The 14,850-nt window shown below is 36.5% G+C and overlaps 1 protein-coding gene across 1 annotated transcript in view; it reads right to left on the reverse strand.

The window, feature by feature from the left end:
* Nucleotides 1-14,850, reverse strand: part of LOC150101361 (phospholipid-transporting ATPase ABCA3-like) — a 646,575-nt gene that overhangs the window by 514,528 nt on the left and 117,197 nt on the right. The gene's annotated exons all lie outside the window — the stretch shown is intronic.

Genomic DNA, 14,850 nt, shown 5'->3' on the forward strand with positions numbered 1-14,850 from the left:
CGCTGATTTTCAAATCAGCATCATCAGAGCACAACACACATGTAAACGCAACAGTGAGTGAAACAATATAATTGCAGAAAGACAAAAGATCTAAAGTCCTATTTTTGGCGCCCTCTAACGGAAGAAAAAAAAAAAAAAAAAAAAAAAAAAATGCTGCTGCTTTTTTTTTTTTTTTTTTTTTTTTTTTTTTCCGTTAGAGGGCGCCAAAAATAGGACTTTAGATCTTTTGTCTTTCTGCAATTATATTGTTTCACTCACTGTCGCGTTTACATGTGTGTTGTGCTCTGATGATGCTGATTTGAAAATCAGCGAAATATTAGCGTTAATAAAACATCCTTGTTGATAAAAGTGTTTGTGGTGTTGTTAATACCGTGAAAAAATAAGTAATGTATATGAAAGAAATAATGGCAATTTTTTAAAATTAGTCGAACTGTTTGGGAAGTTTGATCCCGTTATGGAAAATCATGTTGAAAGGACCCTACAATGAAACAATAGAGTACACTATTTCAGAGAAGATAGTCAAAATGAAATATTGGAAACTTTAAGTAACGCAATCAGGGATGCAATTTTATTATCAATTCTAAAATCTAAATATTATTCCATAATTTTAGACTGCACACCTGATGCAAGTAAAACAGAACAAATGACCAATATTATTCGCTTTGTTTCCTGTGACAATGGAATTGTCAAGATCAGGGAAAACGTTTTAGGTTTTGCAGATATATCTGATTCCACAGGACATGGTTTATGTGCAACAATAATGGAACAACTGGAAAAATGGAACGTTCCCATTGAAGACATGCGAGGTCAAGAGTATGACAATGGGGCAAATATGGGCTCCAAAATTTGCTTTTGAACAAAAATCCTCTAGCTTTTTACGTGCCATGTGCTGCTCATACTCTAAATTTAATTATTAACGATGCAGCCAAAGTGAATGCAGATACAATTAGTTTCTTTGCAATTATTCAAGAAACATACAATTCTTTTCATTCTCTTACAAACGTTGGGCAATCCTTTAAAAGTTCGTAAAAAAAATTAACATTGAAACAGCCATCAGAAACGCAATGAGAAAATAAAATGAATGCAATCCACTCTCTACGATATCAGTTAGGAGAAATTTATGATGCAGTTTTTGAAATTTTAAATAATGAAAATTTTAATAAAGAAACTCAGCATGAAGCACAAACATTATGTGCTAAAATAAAGAACTACAAATATATTTGCTCTCTTATAACTTGGCATGATTTACTTAACAAAATAAACCCTGTGAGTAAAATGCTTCAAGACAAAAATATGAACATTACACTTGCTTTAGAATCTATCGAAAACTTAAAAATATTCTTACAAGAGTATTGATCAGATACAAATTTTAAAGAAGTTCTAAAAACGGCAAAAGAACTGAGTGAAGAGGTGGATGGAGAACAAGAATTTAAAACTGGTACGGAAGTTCAACGACGAAAGAAGACACGACAATTTGACTACGGGCATCACGACGAAATGTCACAATCGCCAGAAGATAAATTTAGAGTGAATGTGTTTTATACACTTCTAGACGTTGCAATGTGTTCGTTAATAGAAAATTTTGAACAGCTAAAAGATGTGATAATTTCAATTTCTTGTATAGATTACTACAAATTAATAATGAAGATTTACAAAAAATTTGCGACGATTTAGAGATTCTCTTGAAGGACTGCAACAATAAAAACGTAAATGCAATAGAACTATATGACGAGTTATGTGCTTTCCAAAATATTTTTTGGATGGATAATTTAAATATTCAAAAGCCCTTTCGATATTCTTAATTTTATTGTGTCCAATAATTTATCTTTCCCTAACTTTTCAATTGCTTTAAGAATACTATTAACCTTAACTGTTAGTGTAGCGAGCGGTGAACGTTCCTTTTCCAAATTGAAATTGATTAAAACCTACTTAAGACAACAAGTATGTCACAAAAAAGGCTTGTTAGTTTGGCATTAATAGCTATTGAAAATGATATATGTGTGGAATTAGACGTTTAAGACCATTATTTCTAATTTTTTGAATATGAAATCAAAAACCTTAAAATTTTAATAAAAAAAATTTCAAGTATATTTATGTAATTTAATTTATTTTCTGTTATTCTGTAATGATATTATTTTTTGAATACTTATATTAAATGTTCTAATTATTTCTGAATTCTTTTATTTTCTCATCTATCTTGAGTTTCTTTTAATTTCCTAAAAGATAGTTCCACTTATAAAAATTATTACAAGTTACTAAGAATTTAGTAACTTGTAAAATGCAAGAATTTTTTAAACTTTAGTTCAAATAAATTTTAACTTTAATTAAAATTCATTTTAATTTTGTTAGTGATTCGGGTTGGTGAGAAGGCTATGATCCCTGTATCATTATATTCAACGATTAAGTGAAGTGACTTTATCAAAATTTGCTTTAACTTTTGAGAATTTTTTGAATATACGGGTTTTTAACAATTATCCTGCCTAGTCAACACTCCTGGTTCGTTACATTTAGCGAACCAACATGTGGCTATTCTGTCAAAATTTATTTAAGAAATTTCAAAAAATTTTAATTTTTATTATCGTAAAAGAACCACACACTCCTGGATCGTTACAGGGATGCTTAGATAGAAATTGCATGCGGGCGTCAAAGAGCCTACCGCCGGCTGATTGGATACCTGTGTTGTTGTTGTAAGACTCTTATTAAGCAGGAATGCCAATGCTACCACAAATTCTCTGGAACATTCCTTTAAGACATTTTCCCTTAATATGTAATCAAATCCTATTACCTGTTGACATCAAGGTTATTTAGTTCCTCAAAAACTGCTGCTCACTCACAAGCCATCCTCTCCTATGTCCTCTAACTTAAGTTCCTCATGATTCCACACTGATGAGGATGGAAGAACTTCATAAATTGATCAAGGAATATCTCAACAACATATTCTGCTTCGGTTACCATTCTTCCATTTTCATCCTTTAACACTATCTCACCATAATCTTTCTTCCTTCTGCTTGCTAAAGTTTCGCCTGATTTGCTAATTTCTGTTCATACTGCACTTTTCTTGTTTTTACCAAGTCGCTCTCCTGGCTTGTTCTTTATACTCTTCATGATGTAACTAACTGATTATTACCATTATTCATCTTGTACTTACTCCCAAGTGCTTTCTTTCAGATTTCATGCTTAAGCCCCTCATTCATCCATTTTACACCTGCATTATTATTAAGACTTTTGACCTTCGGAGTACATTCACACATTGATGCTGTTATGTATTTCTTTGTCCCAAGCAGCATTCATTTCATTAATCCTCAACTTCTCATTCCATGCAATAGCTGCAAGTTGTCTCCTGAGCTTGTCATAATCATCTGCCTTGTACTTTCACATACACACACATATCCTTTCCTCACAGAGATCTGCATATAGCTAGCCACAACTCGAGTGATCACTTCATGATCATTCTCATGAACAGGAGGAAAGTGCAAAACCTCACTCACGATTACATCCTCTGATCCCTAACCTTTGGACTTTCATTAACAGGTGGATGTACAGCTTTTGTCTTGCACATAATATAAATTTACATTCATGTTTCAACAAATGCATTTCTATCTTAGACATACAATTTAACACATATCATAATTTATCATTAATGTTTCTTTACAGCTCATTCCAATCTAGACATTCCATGTTTCTTAACTTTCATTATCTTCAAACTAGGATGTAACATGTTCTTTTATATAAAATATGTCTGCCTCTTTTTCTTTTTTTTTTGGGAGTACAAGTATATTCCTGCATAACTTTGTTTTCTTGTTAGATCTTGGAAGAATGGCTCTAAATTTTGATAGAGCCCTTATTCTAGATCTAACACAATCCTCCTATAAAACAAGTAAAATATTTCAGGTATTCAGACATAGTTTTTAGTGAAGATAGCAGGTTAAATCTGGAAATAGACAACAGAAAAATCTTAATTCGTCAAACTAGCAGTACATAAGACAATGTTCAAATCATTTAAGTTATGGATCTGAGATTTGAGTTAGAAAAAAATCAGTTGAATAGAGACCACAGATATGAGGATTCTGAGAAAAGTTAGGAGGGTGATCCAATGGTGTTAATGGCAGAATCATATTAAAAATGAAGATATTGGAAAGGAACTCAACATTATTAGCATTCAAGAATGTGTCAACAAAGTTAATCTAAGGTGGTATTGGCCACTTAATAGAATGGGTGAGGAAAGATTAGCAAAACAGATGTTTGGTGCCAAGGTCTAGGTGGATTGATTCATTCAGAAGTGCCTTAGAAGCACAAAATGTTAGATATGACAATATTGGAGTGCTCACAAGTAACAGATTGATTTGGAGGAAAACTGTTGATAGGAGATTAATAGCAATGCAAACTTAATCATGTAGTGCTATGATAGTAACCAGACCATCCCTTGGGGGGGGGGGGTACATATTAGGAAATTATTATTATTACGTGACACCTCCTAGGAGTCCAAAGACTCATTGAGGGAAGGCACCTACTCTACAACTCCCATCTCCACCTTAATCCACCAATTACAGCAAACTACTACTACTATTGTCATCTATAACAATATTATCTGCTGCCTAGCACAACTACTAGTATTTTTTTTCTGTAAACTGCATGTGTTCTCAAGGTCAATTTGTCTATATGCAGGATGAAAAACCAGAGTTTAAAGGAGAAAAGAAAAACCTTCTACCTCCACATGAGATCTGTTAACTCACCTTCAATTGAAAAAAAAAAACATATAAAGATTCCTCTCGTCATGATAAGAATCAAATTTAAGCCTTTTCCAATCAAAGATGCAACATACCATCATTCCTCCAATTGCGCTATGGAGATGCTAAATTGATGATGATATTTCTAATACTCCTGGAATTCATAAATAAACACAACAGTTCTTTTTTAGATCGATAACCATTCCTGCTCATGCCACCTGTTGATTGTGATAACACACCTGTCTATTAACAGTCACCTATATCGCCACTTATATATATATATATATATTCTCTCAGACTCAACTACCCTTCCTTCAACCCAGGTAATCATTCGTATGCTAACTATTCCTCATACACACATTTATTACTGGTTCCAACAGAAGCTCTCCTTAATCTATGTCTCCATGTCTATCCCAATGTCCCCCTCTTTCCCTGTTGTCCATCTTGCATCACTCTTCTCTTACTCTTATCTTACACTACTGCTCTCTTCATTCACAAGTGCCTCAGCCTCATCCCTGTTCCACTCAACTCATCTTTCTGATTAACTCTTACATCCTTCAATCTCTTGTTCACATCATTCTATGCTTCCTTCTATTAACAATTTCTCCAGTTGACTCACACCATCCATTTAAATGAAGTATCCATTTGGCACAATTCAGTCCTTCGTTCAAATAAATCCCACATATTAATAAACTGCATTTCTTTCTTCTGATGCAGCTCTGCAAACTATCCTGCTTATTATTATTATTAACATCTGACCTCCATGGAGTCAGAGACTCGTTGTGGGAGGTACACAACTATTGCACACAAAGCTCATCCACTGTGCCTTAAACCGATTCAATATGTCTACATTCACAACACACTAAGGCAATGCATTCCACATACCAATCACTCTCCATGCAAAGAATGTTCTCCCACTCCTCTGATCACACTCTCCTTATAGTTTCCAGCAAAGGCCTCTTGTTCTAGTATCTCAACTTATCATTGTCATATCTTAACAGCACACTGATACCCTTTCCTACCATGCTATTATCTTTCACTCTAATCAATAACTGTCGGATATCCACTCATGTGGATATAAGGAGAAGAAGTTCATGTAACCAAACACATTTTAACAGTATGCTATGGAATAAGACTTGCCTTTTCCATAAAAGTAGTTTTGAGTATTACTGTCTCTTAAAAGTGAAGCTCTCTTACACTGGTCTAATTTGAATTAAAATGATTGCCTCTCTCTCCCCCCTCACAAACGCTTGGGTAATTCTCATTCTATGTAACTTTAGAAATATTTTTTTAATGTAATTTTTTGTTTAATATGATCCTAATAGAAAAAGTTTCAATGGTTAACCAATTGCTGTATTTATCTTATATTCTTGTCACTTTGAATAGCTTGTTTTACAAACTGATCGTGTACCATTAACTTCAGTATGAAAAATGTATGCTATTTTCATTCAAGTTATTTACAGAGTTAAACATCCACTCTCGAGTAATGTCAATAACTTAGAACCGTCCCTTAAAACATGGGAAAACAGTTTATATTCTAAAGATTTCATTTCATTCACTTCCAAGTTTTCAACACTCCTTCTTATCAAGAAATGAAACTTGTTTCATCAGAATGAAATACTCTGATAAAATGATCATTAAACAGCATTACTAGATGTTATTTGCTGTTCCAACCATCTTCTCCATCTAATAAGATCATTCTTCTACAATTCTTTCTCCTCCACATAACACAAAGAACTTGGAATTTTACAAAAATCGAAGTATTAGCTTATGTCCATAATCATCCCTCAGACTACAGCGTGTTCGGGATTAATTTGACATATTTATAATTAATTATATTTTTCCGTAAGTTACATGTATTAACACACACTTCTCTTCATTTAAAAGGTTGGACCCTTCTTCATTCATATACAAGATGTCAGAAAGGATGGATAGCTGGAACCCACCTGAATCACGGAAGAGAATAACTTGTATCATGATGATTCGTGCCGGCCATCAAAATAAGGATATTTCGACTGCTGCCCAATGCTCCCTGAATACAGTAAAAACAATCAGGCATGAACTAGAGACTTGCAATGGTGACTACGAGGATGTAGCAAGAAGAAAGATCCCTAGCAGACGATCTGATTGCGTTCGTACAGCAGAATTCCTCGCAAATCTGCAGGAACAGGTGTTGAAGAACCCTGGCATTGGAATTCGGGCTTTGTCACGTGAAATGATTGTTGCAGCCTCTACTATGAAGCTTGCACTCAATGAAGACCTCCGCTACTACTCATACAAGCGCCGCAAAGGTCAGCTGCTTACAGAAAAGGCCCGTGAAAAACGTTTGATAAACGCGAAGAAACTTCTAAGCAAAGTGAAACATCCTGCGGAACCACAAACAATCTGGTTCTTTTCCGATGAGAAAAACTTTTGCCAGGATCAAAAACACAACACGCAGAATAACAGATGGCTTGCATACAGTACAAAGGACATTCCTCATGTAATGCAGACTAAATTTCCCCAAACTGTGATGGTTTTCGGATGTGTATCCTCTGAAGGCAATGTGATGCCTCCGCATTTTTTCCAAGAGGGCCTCAGGTTGACTTCAGATGGCTACGTGGAGTTGCTAAACACTGTAGTCAAGCCCTGGATAACAAGGGTAGCCAATGGTAGGCCGTATGTATGGCAGCAGGATTCGGCCCCTTGCCACACCTCTGGGAAAAGTCAAAAATGGTTGTCTGAAAATTTCTACGACTTCACCAGTCCAAATGTTTGGCCTCCAAACTCCCCAGACCTTAACCCCATGGATTATTTTGTATGGGGCGCAGTTGAAAAAGACACCAATCGCACTTCCAGTAATACAAAAGCCCAGTTAATGGATAAAATTAAAACAGTTTTTGCGGCCCTTCCCAGGGAGACTGTAGCATCAGCTTGTTCGAGGTTCCGAAGCAGGATTGAAGCTGTGATCGATGCTAATGGTGGTTATTTTGAGTAAATCTTGTTGATAGTATTGTAATTAACTCTGCCTGTAATGTATTTTGTCAATTCATTAAATTTAATAGATACAAAGAAGATTTTCTTTTTCCTTACGAAACTGTCAAATTTATCCCGAACACCCTGTATATTCTCCAAGTCACTGGTACCATCTGCTTTTAGATTCCAAAGTGGCTACAACTTGTCATGAATAATGCATGCTTGTTCTGTTTTACCTTCCTATCTTCCTGAAATATGCTATACCTTTCAATTTTTGTTTCTGACTAGATATCTTCTGTTAACCCTGTTTGTTCTGCTAATAGCATTCACCATTAGGCAAAGTGAATCTATCAAGGCTACTTTTAATCCTAAAACTCCTGTCATCTGCATGTATAAAAATCAGTGCACTGCCATTATTCTTGCTCCAAACTTGCTACTCTCTTCAAGCTCCACTTTGCTCAAGGATATGACTAGACAATGTTTCATCATCCAAGCCACAACCACAAGGTTATTCCTAATATTTCCTTGCATCCATTCCTACTTGCTTGCAACTATAGTTTCCTTGCCTAGTCACATTAACTTGATCAAGTCTCAAACAGGCTGACTGGCCAGGGAATATACAAAATTAACAGGCATGCTAACATTATATCCTTATTTTCTTCAACTATGATTATATTCAAACAACCAACCTCCATTTCATTTCCCCCCACCCCTCTTGATCTCTCCTCAAGCAGCCTATTCTTGTTCAACTTGCACTTACATCAAAGCCTTGTTGGACCTTGTTGGCCTTGCAAGAAGACTTGAATAAATTGAGTGATTGGGCAAGCAAATGGGGATGCGAGTTCAATGTTGCAAAATGTAAGGTTTTAAAATTTGGAAAACAAAGATGGGATGCAGAATTTATGCTTGGTGAGAATATATTGTTGGAAGTAGAGGAAATAAGAGATCTGGGAGTGATAATATATTCTATTTAGAAAAACTCCTCTCACAATTAGCAACACTTACAGTAATTGTGAGGAAAATTCGCAGTAGTATTACAATTCAGTCATACCCCGAAGTTAAGCAGTAGGTGGAACCAACAAAATGCGTGCAAGTCGAATTCGCGTAACTCTGGGTATAATTTTGCATGCAAAATTATACAACATACAAAATATTAGTTAATTGGGACCAAAAGTTTACAAAAACACCTATATTTTTTAAGGAATATAATCATAATTGTAGTTTTTCATACATAAAAAAAAGAAAGTTATTTCGATTTCGATGGTTTCATAAAATCTAATAGATTCGTCTGATGGCATAATGTCTTTTTCTTGTCATGCAAAATTTCTTCATAGCAAGCTAAATGATTTTTTTATTCCTTGCCTTGTGGCTACAATTCGTTCCTGATTAGAACCTATGTCCTCCAAAATCTGTAAACCTTTCTTTTATGATTGTTCTTACTGTGGATTCCTGTAGATCAAACTTCTTTGCTAGCTCACAAATTTTCATTCCGCCTTCAAAATCCTTAATAATGTTGAGTTTTGTTTCCAAAGTCAATGTTTTTCTTTTCTTGCTAGCTGTAGAAGAATCAGACTTGCTACTTTTGGACGACATCATTATTTTTTATGTGATAAAATTTTTTATCAAAAACATAACATTAAACAATCACAAGTTTGTAGACTATAAAAATCGTGTATGAATGAAGACCACGCAAAGCACGTCAGTGCTTGTTCACATCATGTGTGACACTGGCGAATGCGGCCAGCAGCAGAAAGATACTAGTAGTGGTGAGGCGTGAAGCGGGATGGGAATACGTACATATAAGAAACCGCGTAACTCTGGATTCACATAAGTCAGGGTATGACTGTATTTGGAAATGAGTTCTTGAGACTGTATTTAAGAATTAACTGCAAAAGTTCAAAAAGGTTCAAAGTGCCACCCGGGGCATACCACCCCCTCCGCACCCCCCCCTAGTTACGCTGAGTATAAGATGTTACTTTTGAACAATATTGATCAAGGAAAGGATGGAGTAGAGATAACATTTGATACAAACCATGAAGATGACATCTTGATTGGAAAACTATTTCAAGTAGTTATGGGCAATTTGAAATGGGGAAAATGGACAATGAAGCTAATTATGTATCCCATAATGCAAAGCATACCCCCACCCCTCTCAGGCATGTATAATGCAATGTATAATGGGAAGGGCCACTACCCAGACCAGTTTTGACCTTTATTGAAGTCTCTTCAGTGGGAGCCATACCTGGAAGATACCAAGGTTGAAGTAATGCATAAGTCATATACAAGTAGACAAAAAGTGCTTGATCTTGTATATGAGATATATATGACTTCTGCATTACTTCAACCTTGGTATCTCTCCCGGGTCTGACTCCCACTGAAGAGACCTCAATAAAGGTTAAAAACGGTCTGGGAAGTGGCCCTTCCCATTACCACTATATACAAGTAGCTCAGACGTGAATATATTTCATACGCAAAACTTTGTTTTGCTTACTTGGGAAAAGGATTAAAACCAAGTATAAAATTTCTTGGTATCTTTAACATATTTTACACCCAAGGTAAAAAACATTTTACATCCTAAGGAAGAAGTACTGGAATTTTTCGAGCCATTACAGGCATGCAGCTGACAAAGAAAATGGAAAAAGTGGTCCCTGTTGGAGATCTAAACAGCAGAGTAGGTAATGAATCCCACAGAAATACAAGATGTTTTGGAAAAATTTGGAGAAAAGGGCAAAGCTAATAATAATGGTAAGTATCTACCGGATTTCTGCTAAGGATACAGCCTGCTGATCACTAACACCATGTTCCAACGTAAAGATGAGCATAAGTTCATGCGGAGAGATATTCAAGAAATAAGAAAAGCCTCACTGGCTATGATATTGCTGCTAATGATTTCTTAATGCTGATTCAAGATACAACAGTGTATAGCAGATTTGAAACTGGAAATAACCATCACTTAGCACAAAGTAGAGAAAATATATATATCACATTGAAAAGAGCAGTATGTCAGAAAGTTTTAAAAAGAATTAAGCTGTAGACTCAACTATACGAACATTATTGAAGAAAAAATTAAACAAATGGAAAACTCTGAAGAAGACATTGATTCAGCTAGGGAGGAATACGGTGAAATTGTCTGCAAGGATAGAAAAGTAAGAACATCATGCCGGACACAAGAAGTTAAAGAAGTAGTCCTGGAAAAGAAGAAATCATACCAAAAGTTTCTAGCAAATAAGTTGACAGATGCACTAAAAGAATACAGAGAGAAATGTAAGAGAGCTAAGGGCTATGTGTATAAGTAGCTAAATAAAAGTCATGCGAAAACTTTGGAAAGAATATAGAAAATACATATCAGGAAGATAGCAAAATGTTGTGGAAGCTATCAATAAAAAGTACTGTAAAAAGGAATCAAAGATGATAAAAAAAGCTGACATGTCTGGAGTAATGTGTGGAATGAGTTTGAGGGACGAAGTGAGCTGTATGGGCGCGATGGACTGCATTTGAGTGGTTATAGTGCGAGTCGCTTCGAGAGACTGCTGCTGGAAGGTAGAGAAGTGAACAGAGAGAATGAATCAGATTGAGAGGGGAGTGATGTGGAAGAGCAGAAGAGTAAGACAGGAGAGAGATTGAAGAGGTGGACAGGAATGGGGGTAGCGAGTGGCATGAGTATAGAAAATGAGAGAATGGGTATGTAAGAGGAGCAGGGAAATGAGGCGACTCAGGGTGGACAGGGGTACACAGCATGAGAAAGGTGGATGCTCCAAGAGGAGGTGAGAGCATGTGTAGGAAGGAAAGTAATATAAGATGACCAGGGATCAAGAGGAAACAGTTGGAATTGAAAAGGATTATAAAATGAAGAACAGAAAGGGAAATGGCACTAGTTGTGCATGGAGAGATCACATCGAGTGAGTGGAATCAGTGGAACTAGCTGTAGATCCAGAAATGAGCTGTTGTGTTTGTGTACAAATGCTAGAAATATAAGAAACAAGGCAGATGAAATGGTTGCGCTAATTGCGTCTGTGCACCCAAAGATTGTCAGAATAAGTGAGACATGGTTGGAAGAGGATGACATCCTGACAGGAATAGAGATGGAATGTTATGATGTGTTTCATGAGGATAGAAGGGGTAAAAAGGGAGGGGGAGTGCTATTGATGATAGAGAAAGAGTTATATCCATACAAAGTAGAGATGCAAGATGGAAATAGTGCCAGTGGTTTTCAGGCAGTATGATGTGGGTTAGAGGTGAATGGAATCAAATACTTGGTGGGATGCTGTTATAGACCAGGTAATGTGGATGGTGGTGATAGTGAAATGTATAGTCAAATCAAGCAAATAAGAAAAGGGCGATTATTATGGGTGATTTTAATTATGGCAATATAGACTGGAATGATAAGATAGCAACTGGAAGTAAAGAAAATGAGTTTCTTGAGTTTTTGAGGGATAACTACCTCAGACAGTATGTAACAGAGGGCACACGAGGATTATGGGTCTTGGATTTGGTCATCTTATCAGAGGATGTAATTATAAATGAGGTGTCAAATCATCCACCAATTGGTGAGAGTGACCATGAGGTGATTACCTGGGTGGTTGGCAGCAGTGCAAGGACCTCTGTGAGAAAAGGGTATATGTGGAACTACGAGGGGGGGGGTGATTATGATGAGCTTAGGAGACAGCCTGCGGGTGTAGCATGGAATGAGGAGTTAGCTGGAAAAGATGTCAATGCAGCTTGGGGGATTTTCCAAAACTATCTAGTAGATGCAATGTCTAAATGTATTCCAAGGGTGAGAAGGTTAAATAAGGTAGGTGTGAGATGGATGAATAAAGAGATTAAGCATGCGATACAGAGAAAAAGGGCATTGTGGATGCAACATAAGAGAAGTGGAAATAACCAATTTCATGAGGTCAACAAAGACCAGGCAAGGAGGGTGACTTGGTTGGTGAGAGTAGTCAAAGAGAGGTATGAATAACAGTTAGCTAATTAAGCCAAAAAGAATCCTAGAGAGTTCTTTCGATATGTAACCAGCAAAAGAAAGAATGATTATGGAAGGATGACATTGATTGGAGAAAATGGTATAAAGACAGCTGTTGCATAATGTGTCGTGGAGATACTTAATGAGCAGTTCATAAAGATCTTTCAATCTTGTGAATGTGACTTCATGGAGAGATTGAGAGCAGTTGATGATGGGGAGGAGAGACTGACTGTAAGTGAGCAAGAGGTATATAGGAGAGTTGAGTAAACTAGATGTAAATAAGGCTGTGGGACTTGATAATATATCACTGCGTATTCTGAAGGAATGTGCCAGAGAGTTGACACCTGCCTTGACATATTTTTTTAATACGAGTCTTGCACTTGGTCAAGTTCATAAGGAGTGGAAGGAGGGCAAGATTGTGCCACTTCATAAAGTAGGTGATCGAACTCAAGCATCAAACTATAGTCCTATCTGTGTGTCAGGTGTTGTGGTTAACTTGTTAGAGAAGCTTGTGAGAACTAGGATCCAGAGTTGGGTTAACAATGGTATTATCTTTGATGGACAGCATGGATTTGCTAATGGGAGGTCATGTTTTAGCAATCTACTTACTTATTACAATAAAGTGACTGCTTCCTTGGACAGAGGAAAAGGATACACAGTAATATACTTGGATTTTGCAAAGGCTTTTAATAGAGTACATCATGATAAGTTGACAGTCAAACTAGAGCAGATGGGGTTGGATATTAGATTATGCATTGGATTAGAGACTGGCTATCTGATAGGTATCAACAAGTTGTGTATGGTGATGCAATATCCAGGAAAAGGAAAGTCACTAGTGGAGTGCCTCAGGGGGTCTGTTTTAGGGCCATTACTGTTTAACTTGTATATTAATGATATTGGCAAAGATTTGGATGGAGTTATTCAGTTGTTTGCAGATGATGCAAAGTTGGGACGAACCATAAAGGCTAGTGAAGATGTTGTGGCCTTACAAGAAGACGCGAATAAATTGAGTGATTGGGCATAGAAATGGGGATGTAAGTTCAATGTTGCAAAATGTAAGGTTTTAAAATTTGGAAAACAAAGATGGGATGCAGAATTTATGCTTGGTGAGAATATATTGTTGGAGGTAGAGGAAATAAGAGGTCTGGGGATGATAGTCCCCAGATCTCTTATTTCCTCTACCTCCAAACACATCACCAAAATTGTGAAGACAACACAAAGGCTTCTGGGAATAATGCGGAGGACACTGACGTGTAGAAGTAGGGAGATTCTTGTTCTGTTGTATAAGGCTTTGATTAGGCCACACATGGACTATTGTGCCCAGATTTGGTCACCGGGTTTTCAGAAGGATGAAGAGATTTTGGAAAGGGTCCAAATGCAACTGACTAAGGTATTTTGTGACCTCTGGAATGTTGAGTATGAGGAAAGATTGAGAAGATGTAATTTGCAGAGTCTGGTGGACAGGAGGAAGAGGGGAGATATGATAGAGACCTACAAGTTGGTAAGTGGTTTTAATAAGATCAATGGTCTAGAAGTTCTACAGAGAATAGTGGGAGATCAGGGGAGAACCAGAGGTCATCCCTGGAAACTGTATAAAGAGGGTGTGAGTAGGGGCGTCAGAGGCAGGTTTTTTTTGTGCAGTTGTGAATGATTGGAATGCCTTGCCTGAGAGTGTGGTGTCTGCAAGGTGTTTGAGTGTGTTTAAGATATGGTATGTGTGTGATAAAAGGACCTCCCAGTTGAGTCTTTGACTTCATGAGGTCTTGAAATAATAATAATAATTGCTTTGAAAGACTATTAAACAAAGCAAGCAGTGACAGAATCATAGCAGAAAATTTTCAAGAGGAATGCAAAGCATAGTACATATCAATACTTGAGGTAGAAAAAGCTGTCAAAAACTTGAAAGGTCAAAAGGCAGCTGGAGTAAATGATATTCAACTAGAAATGCTCAAATATATAGGTATAAAAGTTTTACATTGCATAATTTAGAGGGCCTAGTCAGAAGGTTGAATTCCAGGTGAGTGGAGTAGACGTCTCATAGTTTGCATCTATTAAAAAAAAAGGGAAATAAAGTTGAATGTGTGAGTTACAGAGGAATTTCTCTGCTAAGTGTTCCAGGTAAGATTTATGCATAATTGAAAAGAGGCAAAAAAAAATTGTGGAAGATAAACTTGGATATGAACAAGCTTGATTCTGGCCACATAG

Source organism: Typopeltis vanoorti, chromosome 11 (genome assembly GCF_054136105.1).
Source record: "Typopeltis vanoorti isolate ZY-2024b chromosome 11, IOZ_Tvanoo_1.0, whole genome shotgun sequence".
Lineage (NCBI taxonomy): Eukaryota > Metazoa > Arthropoda > Arachnida > Uropygi > Thelyphonidae > Typopeltis > Typopeltis vanoorti.